General features: G+C 45.0%; 1 protein-coding gene across 3 annotated transcripts in view; it reads left to right on the forward strand.

Annotated features, from left to right (window-relative positions):
- The first annotated feature begins 12,058 nt into the window (after positions 1–12,058).
- Positions 12,059–21,843, forward strand: part of LOC106583608 (tensin-2) — a 47,606-nt gene continuing 37,821 nt past the window's right edge. For all 3 annotated transcript variants that reach the window (XM_014167989.2, XM_045705423.1, XM_014167991.2), the window contains exon 1: positions 12,059–12,332. The gene's annotated coding sequence lies outside the window, so the exon portion shown is untranslated. The remainder of the gene's footprint in view (positions 12,333–21,843) is intronic.

A 21,843-nucleotide genomic window follows, 5' to 3' on the forward strand; every position in this document is an offset into this window, starting at 1 on the left:
ATTCAACAGCATTTATACTATACTAAACTATATATAACTTTACGAAAAAATATTGCAGTCAGAGTGCAGTATAACTGCAACACACTGGCGTTAGAGTGCAATATTTATTTTATTTGTATTTTTTATTTCACCTTTATTTAATTAACCAGGTAGGCAAGTTGAGAACAAGTTCTCATTTACAATTGTGACCTGGCAATATAACTAGTATGCTGCAAATACTGCATCCAAAATACGTTTTTTTTAACTGCAGTAATTTTGCAGAGTAACTGCAGTTACAGTGCCGTTTAACTACAGCTCAACTGCAGTTATTCTGCAGTTACTGTGTCCAAAACACCACACTGGACTGCAGTTTAAAAACGGCAATCTTTTTTTGTAAGGGATAGGCTAGTATAGCATCTCATATTACACTACAATATTACTTGTAGAATACTTGTGAAACTTGTATCATTCAATTTTTACTGAACTTTCTATCCACTTTTACAGTTGAGTTTGAGTCAGTTCATTTCTGGATGCTTCCCACATATCTTAAGTAAGATGGCTAATTTTCCATGGATGGAAAGCATTACTTACAAATTAAACAAGTTAAGTCACTTGTCTTTGCCAGGGGTGTAGGCGAGTTCACGTTGTGTCCACCACCCAAATCTTTTTCCAGATTCATCAGATAATTTCCCTTATCATTTGACTATTCTTTTAGAACACTGGAGTTTGTACACAGAATTGCTTAACTCAAATTGATTCCAGAAGAGCACACTAATGAGTTTTATATAACAGCCTGATCTAATAGAAAATGTAAGCATAGTATCGAACGTGAGGGAGAGAGACCGAGACAGACAGAGATAAGCGACCTGCCGGCGGGCGCGTGGATCCATACATACATTCTGATGCATCCAGTCCCAGTCAGTAGCACTTTAGTGAATGTGCGATGGGACCACGACTTGACCAGTCTGGACACATATCAATCAATCATTGAATAAATGCTCTCGTGTCTATTTTCACACTTTGCTCTGGCAATCTGAATGTCAATAGGATTGCCACTATGCTATTGATCATGCTTCAGCTAGACATGTTAAAAGCATGCCAGGGGCATCATCAGTGGTCTACATGAACTCTATTCATCCTGATTGAATGCACACACACACACGAGACATATAAATAATGTCTTAAGCGTACATTACGCACTAAGACCCGTTAATGGTCTATTAAGCTTTTACAGTCTTTACTCAACATGCAATCGATTTAAATCACGGCAAAGCTACATAGTGTGATTGTGCGTCCTCTCAGAATTTAGGATGGATGGAGGGAGGGAGGGGCGGTCAACGGAGAGATGTGCCTTGTGATGGAGAAAGTGAATAAATTAAGGTGTTTGCGAGGGCGTGTCTGAGGGAGTTAGAGAGACTGTGGGGTGGTGTTTTGGGTGCCTAGTTCAATACCCCTTCTGTTCTTGAGGTAGACGGAAAAACGCTAACTTCAGAAATGCTCTTTCAGTCCAGAGAAATGCACCAGCCATTTAGTCAGAAGAGAAACCCCTGTGTTTTTCGCTGGAGTTGGTGTAAGTTGTTGACCCAGACTACACTCTCCTCATCTCCTCCTCTTCCCTTCTCGCTCAAGGATAGATGAATGAGCTCATGTAGTTCACATGCAGTCAGATGCTACTGCTTTAGGAAGGCGTTGCCGCAACGTTCTCAGACATTTGTCATACCTTGCTTTTTGCCCAAAATAAGCTGAGTGTATGGAAGCATAAAGGACTATGATGCAGGAGAGGATGTAGATATTATAGAGCTACACCCTAACAGAGACTGTTTAGGTGTGTGTGCGTGTGTCTGTCTGTGTGCACCCGTGCGGCCCTCCTCCCCTCCCCTCCCCTGTCCTCTTCGGCTCCCAAACTTCTTGTGATTTGACTCGCATAGAAACCTTTCAAGTTATATTGTGACCCACAAATAGGCAAAGCCATGTTTCAAGCGAGCCACGACTAGCCCTGGCTTTAGCCACAAGCATCACTGGGTTCCGATATGCCATTTGTTGTTCTAGATTTGACCTTTCTTTGTTTATAGTGTCCCAGCGCGAACGACCCACGTGGAGTTCCAGGTCTCCGACAGCCTCTGGAACTGCCAGTCTGCGGCCAACAAGGCAGAGTTCATCTTAGCCTATGCTACCCTCCAGTCCCTTGACTTCTTGGCGCTGACGGAAACATGGATTACCACAGAAAACACTGCTACTCCTCCTGCTCTTTCCTCGTCTGACCACGTGTTCTCGCATACCCCGAGAGCATCTGGTCAGCGGGGTGGTGGCACTGGAATCCTCATCTCTCCCAAGTGGACATTCTCTCTTTCTCCCCTGACCCATCTGTCTATCTCCTCCTTTGAATTCCATGCTGTCACAGTCACTAGCCCATTCAAGCTTAACATCCTTATCATTTATCGCCCTCCAGGTTCCCTTGGAGAGTCCATCAATGAGCTTGACGCCTTGATAAGTTCCTTTCCTGAGGATGGCTCACTCCTCACAATTCTGGGTGACTTTAACCTCCCTACATCTACCTTTGACTCATTTCTCTCTGCCTCCTTCTTTCCACTCCTCTCCTCTTTTGACCTCACCCTCTCACCGTCCCCCTCTACTCACAAGGCAGGCAATACGCTTGGCCTCATCTTTACTAGATGCTGTTCTTCTACTAATCTCACTGCAACTCCCCTCCAAGTCTCCGACCACTACCTTGTATCCTTTTCCCTCTCGCTCTCCTCCAAGACTTCTCACTCTGCCCCTACTCAGATGGTATTGCGCCGTCGCAACCTTCGCTCTCTCTCTCGTGCTACTCTCTCCTCTTCCATCCTATCATCTCTTCCCTCTGCTCAATCCTTCTCCAACCAATCTCCTGATTCTGCCTCCTCAACCCTCCTCTCCTCCCTTTCTGCGTCCTTTGACTCTCTATGTCCCCTATCCTCCCAGCCGGCTCGGTCCTCCCCTCCTGCTCCGTGGCTTGACGACTCATTGCGAGCTCACAGAACAGGGCTCCGGGCAGCCGAGCGGAAATGGAGGAAAACTAGCCTCCCTGCGGACCTGGCATCTTTTCACTCCCTCCTCTCTACATTTTCTTCCTATTTCTACTGCTAAAGCCACTTTCTACCACTCTAAATTCCAAGCATCTGCCTCTAACCCTAGGAAGCTCTTTGCCACCTTCTCCTCCCTCCTGAATCCTCCTCCCCCTCCTCCCTCTCTGCGGATGACTTGAAGGTTGACGACATCCGATCCTCGTTTGTTAAGTCAAACGACACCGCTGGTCCTGCTCACATTGCCCTACCCTATGCTTTGACCGCTTTCTCCCCTCTCTCTCCAGATGAAATCTTGCGACTTGTGACGGCCGGCCGCCCAACAACCTGCCCGCTTGAACCTATCCCCTCCTCTCTTCTCCAGACCATTTCCGGAGACCTTCTCCCTTACCTCACCTCGCTCATCAACTCATCCTTGACCGCTGGCTACGTCCCTTCCGTCTTCAAGAGAGCGAGAGTTGCACCCCTTCTCAAAAAACCTACACTCGATCCCTCCGATGTCAACAACTACAGACCAGCATCCCTTCTTTCTTTTCTCTCCAAAACACTTGAGCATGCCGTCCTTGGCCAGCTCTCTTGCTATCTCTCTCAGAATGACCTTCTTGATCCAAATCAGTCAGGTTTCAAGACTGGTCATTCAACTGAGACTGCTCTTCTCTGTGTCACGGAGGCTCTCCGCACTGCTAAAGCTAACTCTCTCTCATCTGCTCTCATCCTTCTAGACCTATCTGCTGCCTTTGATACTGTGAAACATCAGATCCTCCTCTCCACCCTCTCCGAGTTGGGCATCTCAGGCGCGGCTCACTCTTGGATTGCGTCCTACCTGACAGGTCGCTCCTACCAGGTGGCGTGGCAGAATCCGTCTCCGCACCACGTGCTCCCACCACTGGTGTCCCCCAGGGCTCAGTTCTAGGCCCTCTCCTGTTCTCGCTATACACCAAGTCACTTGGCTCTGTCATATCCTCACATGGTCTCTCCTATCATTGCTACGCAGACGACACACAATTAATCTTCTCCTTTCCCCCTTCTGATAACCAGGTGGCAAATCACATCTCTGCATGTCTGGCAGACATATCAGTGTGGATGACGGATCACCACCTCAAGCTGAACCTCGGCAAGAGAGCTGCTCTTCCTCCCGGGGAAGGACTGCCCGTTCCATGATCTCGCCATCACGGTTGACAACTCCATTGTGTCCTCCTCCCAGAGTGCTAAGAGCCTTGGCGTGACCCTGGACAACACCCTGTCATTCTCCGCTAACATCAAGGCGGTGACCCGATCCTGTAGGTTCATGCTCTACAACATTCGCAGAGTACGACCCTGCCTTACTCAGGAAGCGGCGCAGGTCCTAATCCAGGCACTTGTCATCTCCCTTCTGGATTACTGCAACTCGCTGTTGGCGGCGCTCCCTGCCTGTGCCATTAAACCCCTACAACTCATCCAGAATGCCGCAGCCCGTCTGGTGTTCAACCTTCCCAAGTTCTCTCACGTCACCCCGCTCCTCCGCACACTCCACTGGCTTCCAGTTGAAGCTCGCATCTGCTACAAGACCATGGTGCTTGCCTACGGAGCTGTGAGGGGAACGGCACCTCCCTACCTTCAGGCTCTGATCAGTCCCTACACCCAAAGAAGGGCACTGCGTTCATCCACCTCTGGCCTGCTCGCCTCCCTACCTCTGCGGAAGCACAGTTCCCGCTCAGCCCAGTTAAAACTGTTCGCTGCTCTGGCACCCCAATGGTGGAACAAGCTCCCTCACGACGCCAGGACAGCGGAGTCAATCACCACCTTCCGGAGACACCTGAAACCCTACCTCTTTAAGGAATACCTGGGATAGGATAAAGTAATCCCTCCCACCCCCCCAAAAAAATCTAGATGTACTATTGTAAAGTGGTTGTTCCACTGGATATCATAAGGTGAATGCACCAATTTGTAAGTCGCTCTGGATAAGAGCGTCTGTTAAATGACGTAAATGTAATGTAAATGTCCTAGATTTAATCATTGAAGTTGGCGGTCTGCGGAGGCAACTGTTGGTTGTGCCCGCCTGGTGCCCACTGTCTTCCATAGATTTCCACTGAAAGGGATGGTGCCACTCTAGGCAGCTGTGTAAACATCCTGTTCTGAGGAAAATAGGAGAAGAGGCCTCTTGTCTTTCTCTCTCTCTCTCTCTCTCTCTCACTCACTCACTCACTCACTCACTCACTCACTCACTCACTCACTCACTCACTCACTCACTCACTCACTCACTCACTCACTCACTCACTCTCACACTCTCTCTCACTCACTCTCTCTCTCTCTCTCACACTCTCTCTCTCTCACTCACTCACTCACTCACTCACTCTATTTCAATTTAAGGGGCTTTATTGGCATGGGAAACATATGTTTACATTGCCATAGCAAGTGAAATAGATAACAAAAGGGGAAAAAAATTCATAAAAATAACAGTAAACATTACACTCACAAAAGTTCCAAAATAATTAAGACATTTCAAATGTCATTATGTCTATATACTGTTATGTAATGATGTGCAAATAGTTAAATTACAAAAGGGAAAATAAATAAACATAAATATAGGTTGCATTTATATAGGTTGCAGTTTGTTCTTCACTGGTTGCCCTTTACTTGTGGCAACAGGTCACAAATCTTGCAGCAGTGATGGCACACTGTGGTATTTCACCCAATAGATATGGGAGTTTATCAAAATTGGATTTGTTTTCTAATTCTTTGTGGGTCTGTAATCTGAGAGAAATATGTGTCTCTAATATGGTTATACATTTGGCAGGAGGTTAGGAAGTGCAGCTCAGTTTCCACCTCATTTTGTGGGCACTGTGCACATAGCCTGTCTTCTCTTGAGAGTTAGGTCTGCTTTTGGCGGCCTTTCTCAATAGCAAGGCCAAATAGCATTCTAGTTTGCTCTGTGTTTTTTCCAATGTGTCAAGTAATTATCTTTTTGTTTTCTCATGATTTGGTTGGGTCTAATTGTGTTGCTGTCCTGGGGCTCTGTGGTGTCTGTTTGTGTTTGTGAACAGAGCCCCAGGACCAGCTTGTTTAGGGGGCTCTTCTCCAGGTTAATTTCTCTGTAGGTGATGGCTTTGTTATGGAAGGTTTGGGAATCGCTTCCTTTTAGGTGGTTGTAGAATTGAACGTCTCTTTTCTGGATTTTGATCATTAGCGGGTATCAGCCTAATTCTGCTCTGCCTGCATTATTTGATGTTGTACACAGAGGATATTTTTGCAGAATTCTGCATGCAGAGTCTCAATTTGTCCCATTCTGAGAATTGTTGATTGTATTTCTGGTCCTGGACCTTTTTTGGACACCAGTATTTTTATCTTACTGAGATTTACTGTCAGGGCCCAGGTCTGACAGAATCTGTGCAGAAGATCTAGGTGCTGCTGTAGGCCCTCCTTGGTTGGGGACAGAAGCACCAGATCATCAGCAAACAGTAGACATTTGACTTCAGATTCTAGTAGGGTGAGGCCGGGTACTGCAGACTATTCTAGTGCCCTCGCCAATTCGTTGATATATACAGTACTGGTCAAAAGTGTGGACACACCTACTCATTCAAGGGTTTTTCTTTGTTTTGACTATTTTCTCCATTGTAGAATAATAGTGAAGACATCAAAACTATGAAATAACACATATGGAATCATGTAGTAACCCATAAATTCTTAAACAAATCACAATATACGCGCGCGCGTTCCTCTTGTCGCATTTCTTGAGGATTTAATCGACTGAGTGCAAGTTTAATACACAAGTTACAACGGTCAGGGTTAGTCGGCACAAGTTACAACGGTCAGGGTTAGTCGGCACAAGTTACAACGGTCAGGGTTAGTCGGCACAAGTTACAACGGTCAGGGTTAGTCGGCACAAGTTACAACGGTTCAGTAAAATCAGTCAGGGTTAGGTTAGGGGAATATTAACCCAACACCAAAAGGTTACTCAGTCAGGTTTAGGGTTAGTCAGTCAGGTTTAGGGTTAGTCAGTCAGGTTTAGGGTTAGTCAGTCAGGTTTAGGGTTAGTCATTCAGGGTTAGGGTTAGTCATTCAGGGTTAGGGTTAGTCATTCAGGGTTAGTCAGGGTTAGGGTTAGTCAGTCAGGTTTAGGGTTAGTCAGTCAGGTTTAGGGTTAGTCAGTCAGGTTTAGGGTTAGTCATTCAGGGTTAGGGTTAGTCAGTCAGGGTTAGGGTTAGTCAGGGTTAGGGTCAGTCAGGTTTAGGGTTAGCATTAGTCAGGGTTAGGGTCAGTCAGGTTCAGGGTTAGCGTTAGTCAGGGTTAGCGTTAGTCAGGGTTAGCGTTAGTCAGGGTTAGCGTTAGTCAGGGTTAGCGTTAGTCAGGGTTAGCGTTAGTCAGGGTTAGAGTCAGTCAGTTGGAGTTAGTCAGTCAGGGTTATGGTTGGTCGGTTATGGTTAGTCGGTTAGAGTTAGTCAGTTAGGGTTAGAGATAGGACACAAAACTACAGAAAGGGGAAATTACTACCGGCTTCCTCTCTTTAAGGTTACAACTTGTGTGTGTATACACACACACACACACACACACTTTGTTGTTCGAGAGCTATAGCACTCCTGCAAAGGAAGCAGTACAGCATCAAATCCTTGGTTTGTGATCTTGTATTTGTCACACACACACACATTCAGACACACACACACACACACACACTCACATATAATGGTGTTCTCCTCCACTAACACACACACACTCCGAAACATAATGTTGTGTGACTTGGCATCAGCTAAAGTGTCTAACGCACCGTGCATTTAAAAGAGTTTCAAGTTCCTTGGTGTCCACATCACCAATAAACTATCATGGTCCAAACACACCAAGACAGTTGTGAAGAGGGTACAACAACACCTTTTCCCTCGCAGGAGACTTAAAATATTTGGCATGGGTCCCCAGATCCTCACAAAGTTCTACAGCTGCACCATCGAGAGCTGGTATGGCAGCTGCTCAGCATCCGACCGTATGGTGCTGCAGAGGATAGTGCGTACGGCCCAGTACATCACTGGGGCCAAGCTTCCTGCCATCCAGGACCTTTATACAGTGCCTTGCAAAGTATTCAACCCCCTTGGTGTTTTTCCTATTTGTTGCATTACAACCTGTAATTTAAATGGATTTTTGGGGATTTCATGTAATGGACATACACAAGATATTCCAAATTGGTGAAGTGAAATGAAAAAATAACTTGTTTCAAAAATGTACAAAATAAATAGAAAATATATATTCACCCCCTTTGCTATGAAGCCCCTAAATAAGATCTGGTGCAACCAATTACCTTCAGAAGTCACATAATTAGTTAAAGTCCACCTGTGTGCAATCTAAGTGTCACATGATCTCAGTATATATACATCTGTTCTGAAAGGCCCCAGAGTCTGCAACACCACCAAGCAAGCGGCACCATGAAGACCAAGGAGCTCTCCAAACAGGTCAGGGACAAAATTGTGGAGAAGTACAGATCAGGGTTGAGTAATAAAAAAATATCAGTAACTTTGAACATCCCACGGAGCACTATTAAATTCATTATAAGAAAATGGAAAGAATATGGCAACACAACAAACCTGCCAAGAGAGGGCCTCCTACCAAAACTCTGGGGGGTGAATAGTTATGCATGCTCAAGTTTTCTGTTTTTTTGTCTTATTTCTTGTTTGTTTCACAATAAAAACATTTTAGCATCTTCAAAGTGGAAGGCATATTGTGTAAATCAAATGATTCAAACCCACCAAAAATCTATTTTAATTACAGGTTGTAAGGCAACAAAATAGAAAAAATGCCAAGGGGGGTGAATACTTTCACAAGCCACTCTACTAGCCGGTGTCAGAGGAAGGCTGAAAAAAATGTTGAAGACTCCAGTCACTCAAGTCATGGACTGTTCTCTCTGCTACCGCACGGCAAGCGGTACCGGAGCACCAAGTCTAGGTCCAAAAGGCTCCTTAACAGCTTCTACCCCCAAGCCATAAGACTGCTGAACAATTAATGAAATGGCCACCCGGACTATTTACATTGGTTCCCGCCTCCCCTCTGTTTTTACACTGCTGCTACTCACTGTTTATTATCTATGCATAGTCACTTCACCCCTACCTACATGTACAAATTACCTCCACTAACCTGTACCCCCTGTATATAGCCTCATTATTGTTATTTTATTGTGTTACTTTTTATTTTATTTTTTACTTTAGTTTATTTAGTAAATATTTTCGGATCTCTATTTCTTGAACTGCATTGTTGGTTAAGGGCTTGTAAGTAAGCATTTCATGGTATGGTCTACATCTGTTGTATTTGGCAGATGACACATACGATTTGATTATATATTTTGGTACTCCTCTTCTGTGGTATTATAGTAACGATAACATGACCAAAAACAACTGTAGGGCAGAAAGGCTTGTGAGGAGAGGAGAGGAGAGGAGAGGAGAGGAGAGGAGAGGAGAGGAGTGGAGTGGAGTGTGCATCACACAGAGTAATGATCAATCTGAAAAAGACACGTCTTGCTTCCAGACAAACTAAACATCTTCTTTACCCGCTTTGAGCATAATACACTGCCACCGACGCGGCCCACTAACCGAGGACTGCAGGCCCCCCTCTCCTTCTCCGTGGCCGACGTGAGTAAGACATTTAAACGTGTTAACCCTCGCAAGGCTGCTAGCACAGACGGCATCCCTAGCTGCGTCCTCTGAGCATGCGCAGACCAGCTGGCGGACATATTCAATCGCTCCCAATCTCAGTCTGCTGTCCCCACATGCTTCAAGAGGGCCACCATTGTTCCTGTACCCAAGTAGGCAAAGGTAACTGAACTAAATGACTATCGCCCCGTAGCACTCACTTCTGTCATTATGAAGTGCTTTGAGAGACTAGTCAAGGATCACATCACCTCCACCTTACCTGCCACCCTAGACCCACTCCAATTTGCTTACCGCTCCAATAGGTCCACAGACGATGCAATCGCCATAACACTGCACACTGCCCTAACCCACCTGGACAAGAGGAATACCTATGTAAGAATGCTGTTCATTGACTACAGCTCAGTATTCAACACCATAGTACCCTCCAAGTTCATCATTAAGCTTGAGGCCCTGGGTCTCAACCCCGCCCTGTGCAATTGGGTCCTGGACCTCCTGACGGGCCGCACCCAGGTGGTGAAGGTAGGAAACAACATCTCCACTTTGCTGATCCTCAACACTGGGGCCCCACAAGGGTGCGTTCTCAGCCCTCTCCTGTACTCCCTGTTCACCCATGACTGCGTGACCATGCACGCCTGCAACTCAATCAAGTTTGCAAACGACACAACAGTAGTAGGCTTGATCCCCAACAACAACGAGACAGCCTATAGGGAGGAGGTGAGGGCACTTGGAGTGTAGTGTCAGGAAAACAACCTCACACTCAATGTCAACAAAACAAAGGAGATGATTGTGGACTTCAGAGGGCGCACCCCCCTATCCACATCGACAGGACAGCAATAGACAAGGTGGAAAGTTTAAAGTTCCTCGGCGTACAGATCACAGACAAACTGAAATGGTCCACCCACACAGACAGCGTGGTGAAGAAGGCGCAACAGCACCTCTTCAACCTCAGGAGGCTGAAGAAATTTGGCTTGTCACCTAAAATCCTCACGAACTTTTACAGATGCACAATTGAGAACATCCTGTCGGGCTGTATCACCACCTGGTACGGCAACTGCACCACCCACAACTGCAGGGCTCTCCAGAGGGTGGTGCGGTCTGCAAAACGCATCACCGGAGGTAAACTACCTGCCCTCCAGGACACCTACAGCACCCGTTGTCACAGGAAGGCCAAAAAGATCATCAAGGATAACAACCACCCGAGCCACTGCCTGTTCACCCCGCTATCATCCAGAAGGCGAGGTCAGTACAGGTGCATCAAAGCTGGGACCGAGAGACTGAAAAACAGCTTCTATCTCAAGGCCATCAGACTGTTAAACAGCCATCACTAACACAGAGAGGCTGCTGCCTACAGTACATACAGACTTGAAATCCTTGGCCACTTTAATAAATAGATCACTTGTCACTTTAATAATGCCACTTTAATAATGTTTACATATCTTGCATTACTCACCCCATATTTATATACTGTCTTTTATACCATCTATTGCATCGTGCCTATGCCGCTCGGCCATCGCTCTTCCGTATATTTATATGTATATAGTCTTATTCCACCCTTTAGATTTGCGTGTATTAGGTAGTTGTTGTGGAATTGTTAGATTACTTGTTAGATATTACTGCACTATCGGAACTAGAAGCACAAGCATTTCGCTACACTCGCAATAACATCTGCTAACCATGTGTATGTGACCAATACAATTTGGTTTGATTTGAGCTGAGACAAGGCTACAAATGTTGTTTAAAAGCTTCACAGCATGCTATCTTTCTTCTCTCTTTCTCTCTCCCCCCATTGTTCTCTGTTCCTGTCAATATCTTTTCCATTCTCCCTACATCTCTCTGTTTCTCTCTCTCCAGATCTCTTTTACTTCATGTCCTATGACTATGTATTTATCTCCAATATTTATTTTGCTTTATTAAATGTTTCTGTTAAATTGTTTTGGATTGGCATGGCTGTGAAATGCAGTGTTACCCTACTAATGTGATACACAGTTATTTGATCATACAAGTTGGATGATTATTTGATCAGTTTGCCTGTCTATTACAGTCCTCTCCTCTTTCTTTCCCTCTCATCTTTGCTTTCTTCATAACATTTCTGTTTAGTCTCTCTCTCCCATGTCCTCTCTCCTATTCTCTCTGACTCTTTCAATATTTTTTCCTTCTTCTTTTCCTCTCCCTCTTCGTTTATCTCCCCTCTCTCTTCATCTACTCTCTATTTTTCTCTCTCTCTCTCTCTCTCTCTCTCTCTCTCTCGTGTTAACACTATATCTCTGCCCACTCCCTCTCCCCCTCTTATCCACTCTGCCTCTTATTATCTTTCCCTCCCTCCCTCCCTCCCTCCCTCCATCTATCAGCGTCTCTTCCTCTCCCTTCCTCCCTCTATCAGTATCTCACCCCAAGGGAGGGAATAGGGCATCAGTAACCAGAGCCCTTTGACTCTGCAGTTGTGCCCATGGGGGTGTGTGTGTGCTGGCACATTGGATTTGTATGTGTGTGAGAGAGAGAAAGGAAGTGAGGGAAAGAGAGGGAGGGAAAATATTACTGTGTCGTATGCCTGCACAGCGGCAGCGTGTGTTACTGTTAGAGGGAGAGAGAGCGAGAGAGGCACTGTATAATGTTCTCTCTCTCTACAGAGAAGGCTCTTCTGTGACAGAGAGAGAGATAAGAGGGAACTGAAGCAGCTTGCTGAAAGGTAAAACGCGCTCCATGGTTCAGTCATGATATTGAGGAAATAGAGTAGTCTGGAGTTTATAATGGGCACTGAATGGAAAGATTATACTGTTTGAATCTTCCCATCTTGTGTACTGTGTTTGTGTACTGTGTTTGTGTACTGTGTTTGCACTATGATTTGTTGAAACCTTATCTATTATAGTTTTTCAAGTGGCAGACGTGACTAGAAGAGAGTATTGACTATTGAGAGTATTGAGGAGTACTGTGTACAGAGTATTAAGTAGTACTGTGTATAGAGTTTTGAGTAGTACTGTGTACAGAGTATTGAGTACTGTGTATATAGAGTACTGCGGTACAGCAAATCTGAGAAGTATGGTAAGAGCTAGGTAGTTGAAAGCGGTGGAAGCGTACTTCGAACGCGTGTCTGTTGTGTGTGTCTAGACGATTCTGTTTGAGAGGACACAGAAGCAACAGAGTGTTCGGGAAATGGCCAGCTGTCCTAACAATATCTGTGGACCTACCGCTTCTGGTCATCTGAGCTATACAGATTGTCATGATATATGCACTTTGTCAGTTGTTCAGAGAAAGCACTGGTCTGTTGACATGAATTGAGGTAGAGATTAGAGTCATATGTTACACTCATGTATTAGTGTATGGATGGTTTAAAATATAAAAGGGTAACAAGGTCACCTGTTTTTATGGAGTTCATCCCATTTTTTTATACTTTATTAATTTGTGGACTAAGAATTTGTATTGCACTGTGCAATGACCTGCTTACAATACATTTAATGTATAATTTAAGCCAAATAACTACAGATAGTAGCAGGGTGTCTTGATAGGGTGAAATTCTCTCATGTGGAATACCTTGGGCAACATAGCAAAGACACGTAGAGGATTTGATGTTCTAGTAACCAGATAGAAGCAAGACATGCTATCCCTTCATAGCAAGCTCTAGGTATATCAGGAGATTGCTTGCAAGTCAGAAATAGTTCTCTCAGTTTACATAGAGCTCGCTACTGTAGTGCTAGAGCTCATTAGCAAAGGAGGTGAAGTGGATTGTCCGTTAGAAAGGACATGCAGCCTTTGAACTAAATGCAAAAGCAGTGGACTGAGCAAATGTTACGGTGTTGAGCTTATTGGTCATCTCCGTTACCATTCCAGCTGAAACCTCTGCATGTACTGTAATGTACAGTGCATTCGGAAAGTATTCAGACCCCTTCCCTTTTTCCACATTTTGTTACGTTACAGCCTTATTGTAAAATTTAATAAATCGTTTTTTTCCTCATCAATCTACACACAATACACCATAATGACAAAGTGAAAACAGGTTTTTAGAAAATGTATAAAAAAGAAAAACAGAAATACCTTATTTACATAAGTATTCATGATTTGGAAAGGCACACACCTGTCCATGTAAGGTCTCAGAGTTGACAGTGCATGTCAGTGCAAAAACCAAGCCATGAGGTCGATGGAATTGTCCATAGAGCTCCGAGACAGGATTGTGTCGAGGAACAGATCTGGGGAAGGGTACCAAAACATTTCTGCAGCATTGAAGGTCCCCAAGAACACAGTGCCCTCCATCATTCTTAAATGGAAAAAGTTTGGAACCACCAAGACTGGCCGCCCAGGCAAACTGAGCAATCGGGGGAGAAGGGCCTTGGTCAGGGACGCTATGGTCACTCTGACAGAGCATTTTTCACATTTTGTTACATTGCAGCCTTGTTCTAAAATGGGTTGAATTGTTTTTTGCTCAGTCTGACAGAGCTCTGACAGAGCTCCAGAGTTCCTCAATGGAAATGGGAGAACCTTCCAGAAGGACAACCATCTCCGCAGCACTCCAGCAAGTAGGCCTTTATGGTAGAATTGCCAAATGGAAGCCACTCCTCAGTAAAAGGCACATGACAGCCCACTTTGAGTTTTTAAAAGGCACCCAAAGGACCCTCAGACAATGAGGAACAAGATTCTCTGGTCTGATGAAACCAAGACAGAACTCTTTGGCCTGAATGCCAAGTGTCACATCTGGAGGAAACCTGACACCATCCCTACTGTGAAGCATGGTGGTAGCAGCATCATGCTGTGGGGATGTTTTTCAGCGGCAGGGACTGGGAGACTAGTCAGGATCGAGGGAAAGATGAACGGAGCAAAGTACAGAGAGATCCTTGATGAAAATCTGCTCCAGAGCGCTCAGGACCTCATACTGGGGTGAAGGTTCACCTTCCAACAGGATAACGACTCTAAGCACACAGTCAAAACAAAGCAGGAGTGGCTTCGGGACAAGTCTCTAAATGTCATTGAGTGGCCCAGCCGGATCCCGGACTTGAGCCCGATGGAACATCTCTGGAGAGACCTGAAAATAGCTGTGCAGCGACACTCCTGACAGAGCTTGAGAGGATCTGCACAGAAGAATGGTAGAAACTCCCCAAATACAGGTGTGCCAACCTTGTAGTGTCATACCCAAGAAGACTCGATACTGTAATCGCTGCCAAAGGTCCTTCAACAAAGTACTGAGTAAAGGGTCTGAATACTTATGTAAATGTGATATTTCCATTTTTTATTTTTAGTACATTTGCAAAACTTTCTAAAAACCAGTTTTTGCTTTGTAATTATGGGGTATTGTGATTAGATTGATGAGGGGAAAACAACTATTTAATCCATTTTAAAGGCTGTAATGTAACAAAATGTGCAAAAAGTCAAGGTGGCTGAATACTTTCCGAATGCACTTTATATGCTATAGTGGATGCATATTGCGTAAATGTCTTAAGCCTTCTCCCCACTTAGTATGGAAGCAATAAAGGGAAAATGTGACCACACACAAACGTGTGTGTTAATATTTACCCAGGGTTTTTCATTTCCTGTGTGGCTGAGCTGGGAGTTACAGACAACAATAGGCCTCATCTAACTGGGATTAGAGGGTTGCTATTTTCCGTGCTGTGGCCATGGCAAGACCTCTGGTACTACTGAGGCTTATAGGGTCTTCTAGTTGTTTTTTTTGTTACGGGCATGACTTTTCGATTCTTAGGGTTTAATCGATTTTTATGAATGAAATATAGTTGCTTTTGCCTAGGAAGTTGGCTAGATGAGTGACACTGAGTATACAAGACATTAGGAACACCTTCCTAATATAGAGTTGCACCCCCCGCCCCCTTTTTTCCTCAGAACAGCCTCAATTCATCAGGTCATGGATTCTACAAGGTGTTGAAAGTGTTCCACAAGGATGCTGGCCCATGTTGACTCCAATGCTTCCCATAGTTGTGTCAAGATGGCTGGATGACCTTTGGGTGGTGGACCATCCTTGATACACACGGGAAACTGTTGAGAGTGAAAAACCTAGAAGTGTTGCTGTTCTTGACACAAACTTGTTCCCCTGGCACCTACTACCATACCCTGTTCAAAGGCCCTTACATTTCTGTGTCTTGCCCATTCACCCTCTGAGTGGCACACATACACAATCCATGTCTCAATTGTCTCAAGGCTTAAAAATCCTTATTAACCTGTCTCCTCCCCTTCATCTACACTGATTGATGTTGATTTAACAGGTGACATCAATAAGGGATCATAGCTTTCACCTGGATTCACCTGGTCAGTCTGTCATGGAGAGAGCAAGTGGAATATCCAGAAGCATAATAGGGTTAGAGAGCGAGAGAGAGAGAGACAGGTTTGTGTGTACAGGTTTCATGCACACTTGAGTATTTGCCTGTGTCAAAAAACATGGTGAAATAGCAGGGTCTGTACACTTTGTAAAGCTGTTACAAGAACAGCAAGTAGAGATCTGAGTTGACGGATGAACAAAGAAACAAATGCCTTGATCAGCGCTCAGAGCAGTGTAGGGTCTAAAGTAAGGAGGTCTACCAAAATCTCTGTCTGGTCTCAATGGTTGAAAGGCATTTTCAAGCATTCTTTCCCCCCAAGCACTCTTTCACTCACTAACTCACATGCTTGCTCGCTCACTCTCTCTCTCTCTCCCCTTCTCACTTTCTATCATTATTTCTCTCTTGTCTACCGCAAGGTCTCCCCTTCTCTTTCACCCAAATGCTCTTGCTCTCCCGCCTTCTCCTCCAAGCTTTTTCTCCCCTCTCAGCTTTGTGTGCCCACTCCCTCTATCCAATGTCTCTCCTCCCCATGCCTCATACCCCCCCCCCACCCATCCTCTCATGCATTATCTTAATCTCTGTGTCTTTTGTCATCTCGTTATAGTCATGTTTATTTGGGGGAAAGGGGGAGGGGAGGTACATGCTTGTGTCCCATGGCGGCATGACTGTGGTTAGTCTAAATTTTACTGGAGCCCCTGTACATAAGGACCTGACAGACAGGCAGGCAGACGGAAACAGAGAGAGGGAGAGAAGAGCATGCTTTCTCACTGGCTACTTACTTATTCACAGCAACATGGCTTCTAAATCTAGCCTGTGCTCTTGGTGGAATGTTGAAAAGTTTGCGCTGTCTGTCTCTGACTCAATTACACAGTGGTTAAGAGGAGAGAAGAAGATGCTTAGAATATATAAGATGTAATATATTATAAGATCCTTGAGAGAGTCAGACAGAGCTGGAGTGGAGATTGTGTGTGTCAGTTGTCTGAACTGCTGTCTTAGAATATTCTCAGCTCAATAATCTCAGGGTTTAATTGGTTACCTCACTATGTTAAAAGTGGATGAGTTACTCACTTCTTCCCCCTCTCTCCTCCCGCTCTTCCTCTCTTCCCTCTCTTTTTGCATTAGCAACTGGAAATTAGGTCAGTTCTGTCTTGGAAGTCGTCCTGATAAAACCTATTATTGGATGACAGACAGAAAGTAACCTCTAACCTCTGACTCAAACAGTCAGAATTAGTCTTTGGTCCCACTGACTCAGAATACCCAGCCACTTTCTTTATTTGCCTTTTGCCTTCCTGCTGCTGAGACCTGGCCCAAAATAGCGCCAGACAAAGTTACAGCCAATGACCAACATTGAATATCCAATAGTAGGCCTACAATAAGCAAAAAAGGGTCAGAAAGTAGTTTGAGTGGAAATTACGCCCCAATAGCCTAGATCTCTGGATCTTGGCATACAGCACTCCCAAGTCTCAGGAAGGCAGTAGTGATGCACTTATCTATCCGCTTCATCTAGTTAGGCTCGTGCTTGGCACAATTTTGAGCAAGATGTCTGTGTCCTGAAAAAGTATTTTGTGGTTCATTGGAATCCATTTATACTGTGCCATGATGGCATTGGCAACATCTTAAAGTGGTATTTTGCAGTCATATGTGGCATTCCCATTCATTGGAATCCAATCATCTTTCCATCACAGTAGTGTTCTACTAGGTTGTTAAGGTCACAACTGCACTGAGGAAGGTACTTTTCTCTAGTTCTGCTTTCTATGCCCATGACTTGGCCTCTCTGTCTCATGCTGGCTGTAGGGAGGGCCACATGGGCAGCTGTACTTGTGTAATACCAGTCAGTAGTCCCTGAGGGTTGGATGGGGGACGGGCAGGCACCTCTGTAAGTAGTAGCTAGTCTAGCTGATGGACAAGGCAAATGTAACCAGATGGCCCTAGCAGCACACTGGCTAAAGGAACTAATGAAGGTCCTCAGGCTGCTGCTGCCCTGGACACGTGTGTGTGTGTGTGTGTGTGTGTGTGTGTGTGTGTGTGTGTGTGTGTGTGTGTGTGTGTGTGTGTGTGTGTGTGTGTGTGTGTGTGTGTGTGTGTGTGTGTGTGTGTGTGTGTGTGTGTGTGTGTGTGTGAGCGTGTGTGTGAACGTGCGTGCCCCATCCATGTTAACATGTGTACGTGCGTATACAATATTAGTGTAAATAGGCTACATACACACAACACAAGCATGTTTGCGGGTGTGGAAGGTTAAGCGACTCTGACGGTGTCCTGCAAATTGCATCCTGTTGACTCATGAGTTGTGTGTCTGTGTGTGTGCTAGGCTACTGTGTTCAACACCAATCTCGAGGGGCTTCAGTCCATGTCTGTCTGCATCCTTTCCTTCCTGTGGCTTACTCCATCACTTTATCCAGTTTACCACCATTATTACAACCAATTAATTAACAGTGGCTTCCTACCCTGTGGGATGAATCTCTATTCAAAAACTAGAGATGTGTACCAAAAGCCCTATGGGCCCTGGTGAAAAGTACTGCATTAGAAAGGGAACAGAGCCCTATGGGACCTGGTGAAAAGTACTGCATTAAAAAGGGAACTGGGCCCTATGGGCCCTGGTGAAAAGTACTGCATTAAAAAGAGAACTGGGCCCTATGGGCCCTGGTGAAAAGTACTGCATTAGAAAGGGAACAGAGCCCTATGGGACCTGGTGAAAAGTACTGCATTAAAAAGGGAACTGGGCCCTATGGGCTCTGGTGAAAAGTACTGCATTAAAAAGGGAACTGGGCCCTATGGGCCCTGGTGAAAAGTACTGCATTAAAAAGGGAACTGGGCCCTATGGGCCCTGGTGAAAAGTACTGCATTAAAAAGGGAACTGGGCCCTATGGGCCCTGGTGAAAAGTACTGCATTAAAAAGGGAACTGGGCCCTATGGGCCCTGGTGAAAAGTACTGCATTAAAAAGAGAACTGGGCCCTATGGGCCCTGGTGAAAAGTACTGCATTAGAAAGGGAACAGAGCCCTATGGGACATGGTGAAAAGTACTGCATTAGAAAGGGAACAGAGCCCTATGGGCCCTGGTGAAAAGTATTGCACTATAAAGGGAATAGGGCGCCATTTGGGACGTAGCCTAGAACTATTGTGTTTTCCTGCTCATCTGGGTTACGTTCAATGGGACGCAATGTTAGAGAACATTCACATAGAAATATACCATGTGGACAGACATGCTTCTCTGCCATGTAGGACAGGGAATCGTGTCAGTCTCTATGCAAGTTGTTTCTATCTGCTCCCGAACATGACCCTGGTAAACAGGTCACATGGTCATGATGTCATCACTTCCTGTTACGTAAAACACACACATACATACATACATACATACATACATACATACATACATACATACATACAGTGGGGAGAACAAGTATTTGATACACTGCCGATTTTGCAGGTTTTCCTACTTACAAAGCATGTAGAGGTCTGTAATTTTTATCATAGGTACACTTCAACTGTGAGAGACGGAATCTAAAACAAAAATCCAGAAAATCACATTGTATGATTTTTAAGTAATTCATTTGCATTTTATTGCATGACATAAGTATTTCATCACCTACCAACTAGTAAGAATTCGGGCTCTCACAGACCTGTTAGTTTTTCTTTAAGAAGCCTCCTGTTCTCCACTCATTACCTGTATTAACTGCACCTGTTTGAACTCGTTACCTGTATAAAAGACACCTGACCACACACTCAATCAAACAGACTCCAACCTCTCCACAATGGCCAAGACCAGAGAGCTGTGTAAGGACATCAGGGATAAAATTGTAGACCTGCACAAGGCTGGGATGGGCTACAGGACAATAGGCAAGCAGCTTGGTGAGAAGGCAACAACTGTTGGCGCAATTATTAGAAAATGGAAGAAGTTCAAGATGACGGTCAATCACCCTCGGTCTGGGGCTCCATGCAAGATCTCACCTCGTGGGGCATCAATGATCATGAGGAAGGTGAGGGATCAGCCCAGAACTACACGGCAGGACCTGGTCAATGACCTGAAGAGAGCTGGGACCACAGTCTCAAAGAAAACCATTAGTAACACACTACGCCGTCATGGATTAAAATCCTGCAGCGCACGCAAGGTCCCCCTGCTCAAGCCAGCGCATGTCCAGGCCCGTCTGAAGTTTGCCAATGACCATCTGGATGATCCAGAGGAGGAATGGGAGAAGGTCATGTCGTCTGATGAGACAAAAATAGAGCTTTTTGGTCTAAACTCCACTCGCCGTGTTTGGAGGAAGAAGAAGGATGAGTACAACCCCAAGAACACCATCCCAACCGTGAAGCATGGGGGTGGAAACATCATTCTTTGGGGATGCTTTTCTGCAAAGGGGACAGGACGACTGCACCGTATTGAGGGGAGGATGGATGGGGCCATGTATCGCAAGATCTTGGCTAACAACCTCCTTCCCTCAGTAAGAGCATTGAAGATGGGTCGTGGCTGGGTCTTCCAGCATGACAACGACACGAAACACACAGCGAGGGCAACTATAAGGAGTGGCTCCGTAAGAAGCATCTCAAGGTCCTGGAGTGGCCTAGCCAGTCTCCAGACCTGAACCCAATAGAAAATCTTTGGAGGGAGCTGAAAGTCCGTATTGCTCAGCGACAGCCCCGAAACCTGAAGGATTTGGAGAAGGTCTGTATGGAGGAGTGGGCCAAAATCCCTGCTGCAGTGTGTGCAAACCTGGTCAAGAACTACAGGAAACATATGATCTCTGTAATTGCAAACAAAGGTTTCTGTACCAAATATTAAGTTCTGCTTTTCTGATGTATCAAATACTTATGTCATGCAATAAAATGCAAATGAATTACTTAAAAATCATACAATGTGATTTTCTGGATTTTTGTTTTAGATTCCGTCTCTCACAGTTGAAGTGTACCTATGATAAAAAATTACAGACCTCTACATGCTTTGTAAGTAGGAAAACCTGCAAAATTGGCAGTGTATCAAATACTTGTTCTCCCCACTGTACATACATACACACACACACACACTTCCACTGGAACTCTGCCATCGATTTTATAATGGCATAATGTTACTGTTCTATACCAGGGTTCTATACCACTCTCTCTCTCTCCCTCAATTGAATTGACATTCAATGAGCTTTTTCGGGAAATGGCAAGCCAATGTCTCCCACATTGCGACAGTGAGTAGAACACATCAAAAGTAACAAGGAGAAATTAAAAAATATATATTTTCTTCATGTTCAAACCTCTCTCAACTCTTCTCTATCTCTTCCTCTCTGATTCTGACTCTCCCTTTCCCTCCCTCCCTTCTTACTCCCTTTCTAGCACACTCTCTCTGTCCGTGTTTCTCTCTCTGTGTTTTTTTCTTGTCATGTTAGGGCAGGCAGCAGAGTGGAGTGGTTGAAGTGAAGATGTAAACTCAGCTGTGATCTAGGGCTGTTCAACTGGCTGATGATGGTGTTTAAAGAGCTGCCTGCAGAAGCTCCCTCAGCCCAGCAGTAAACAATCTGACTCTTTCTTTCTCTTTCTCTCTTTTCTCTCTTATTTTACTCTCTTTATCTCTTTCTTTTACTCTCTTTCTTTCTCTCTCTCTCTCACTCTTTCTCCTCACCCTGTCCATCCCGCCACCAGAAACACCAGCGAGGGAGAGTTGTATGTGTGAGAGAGGGAGAGAAAGACAACTCTCTCACACAAACAACTTTCACCCCATCGCTCGTGTTTCTGTCCTTCTCTCTTTCCCTCCCTCGCTTCTCTCTGACTCCCTGTTTAGTTTCATATCACACCTCTTCACATTTTGCTATGTCGAGTTTTCAATCCAGTAATCTGCAGTGTGTCAAAAACAAAGATTAGATTTTGTCTAGTTTAACACAAAATGGCAGAGATGGCTTAGTCAGGGTGAATGGGTCACGGTCTGGCTGCTTTGTATATTGATGTGTGTGCATCACATGGTATTA

The sequence above is a fragment of the Salmo salar genome, chromosome ssa22 (genome assembly GCF_905237065.1).
Source record: "Salmo salar chromosome ssa22, Ssal_v3.1, whole genome shotgun sequence".
In the NCBI taxonomy this organism is placed as follows: domain Eukaryota; kingdom Metazoa; phylum Chordata; class Actinopteri; order Salmoniformes; family Salmonidae; genus Salmo; species Salmo salar.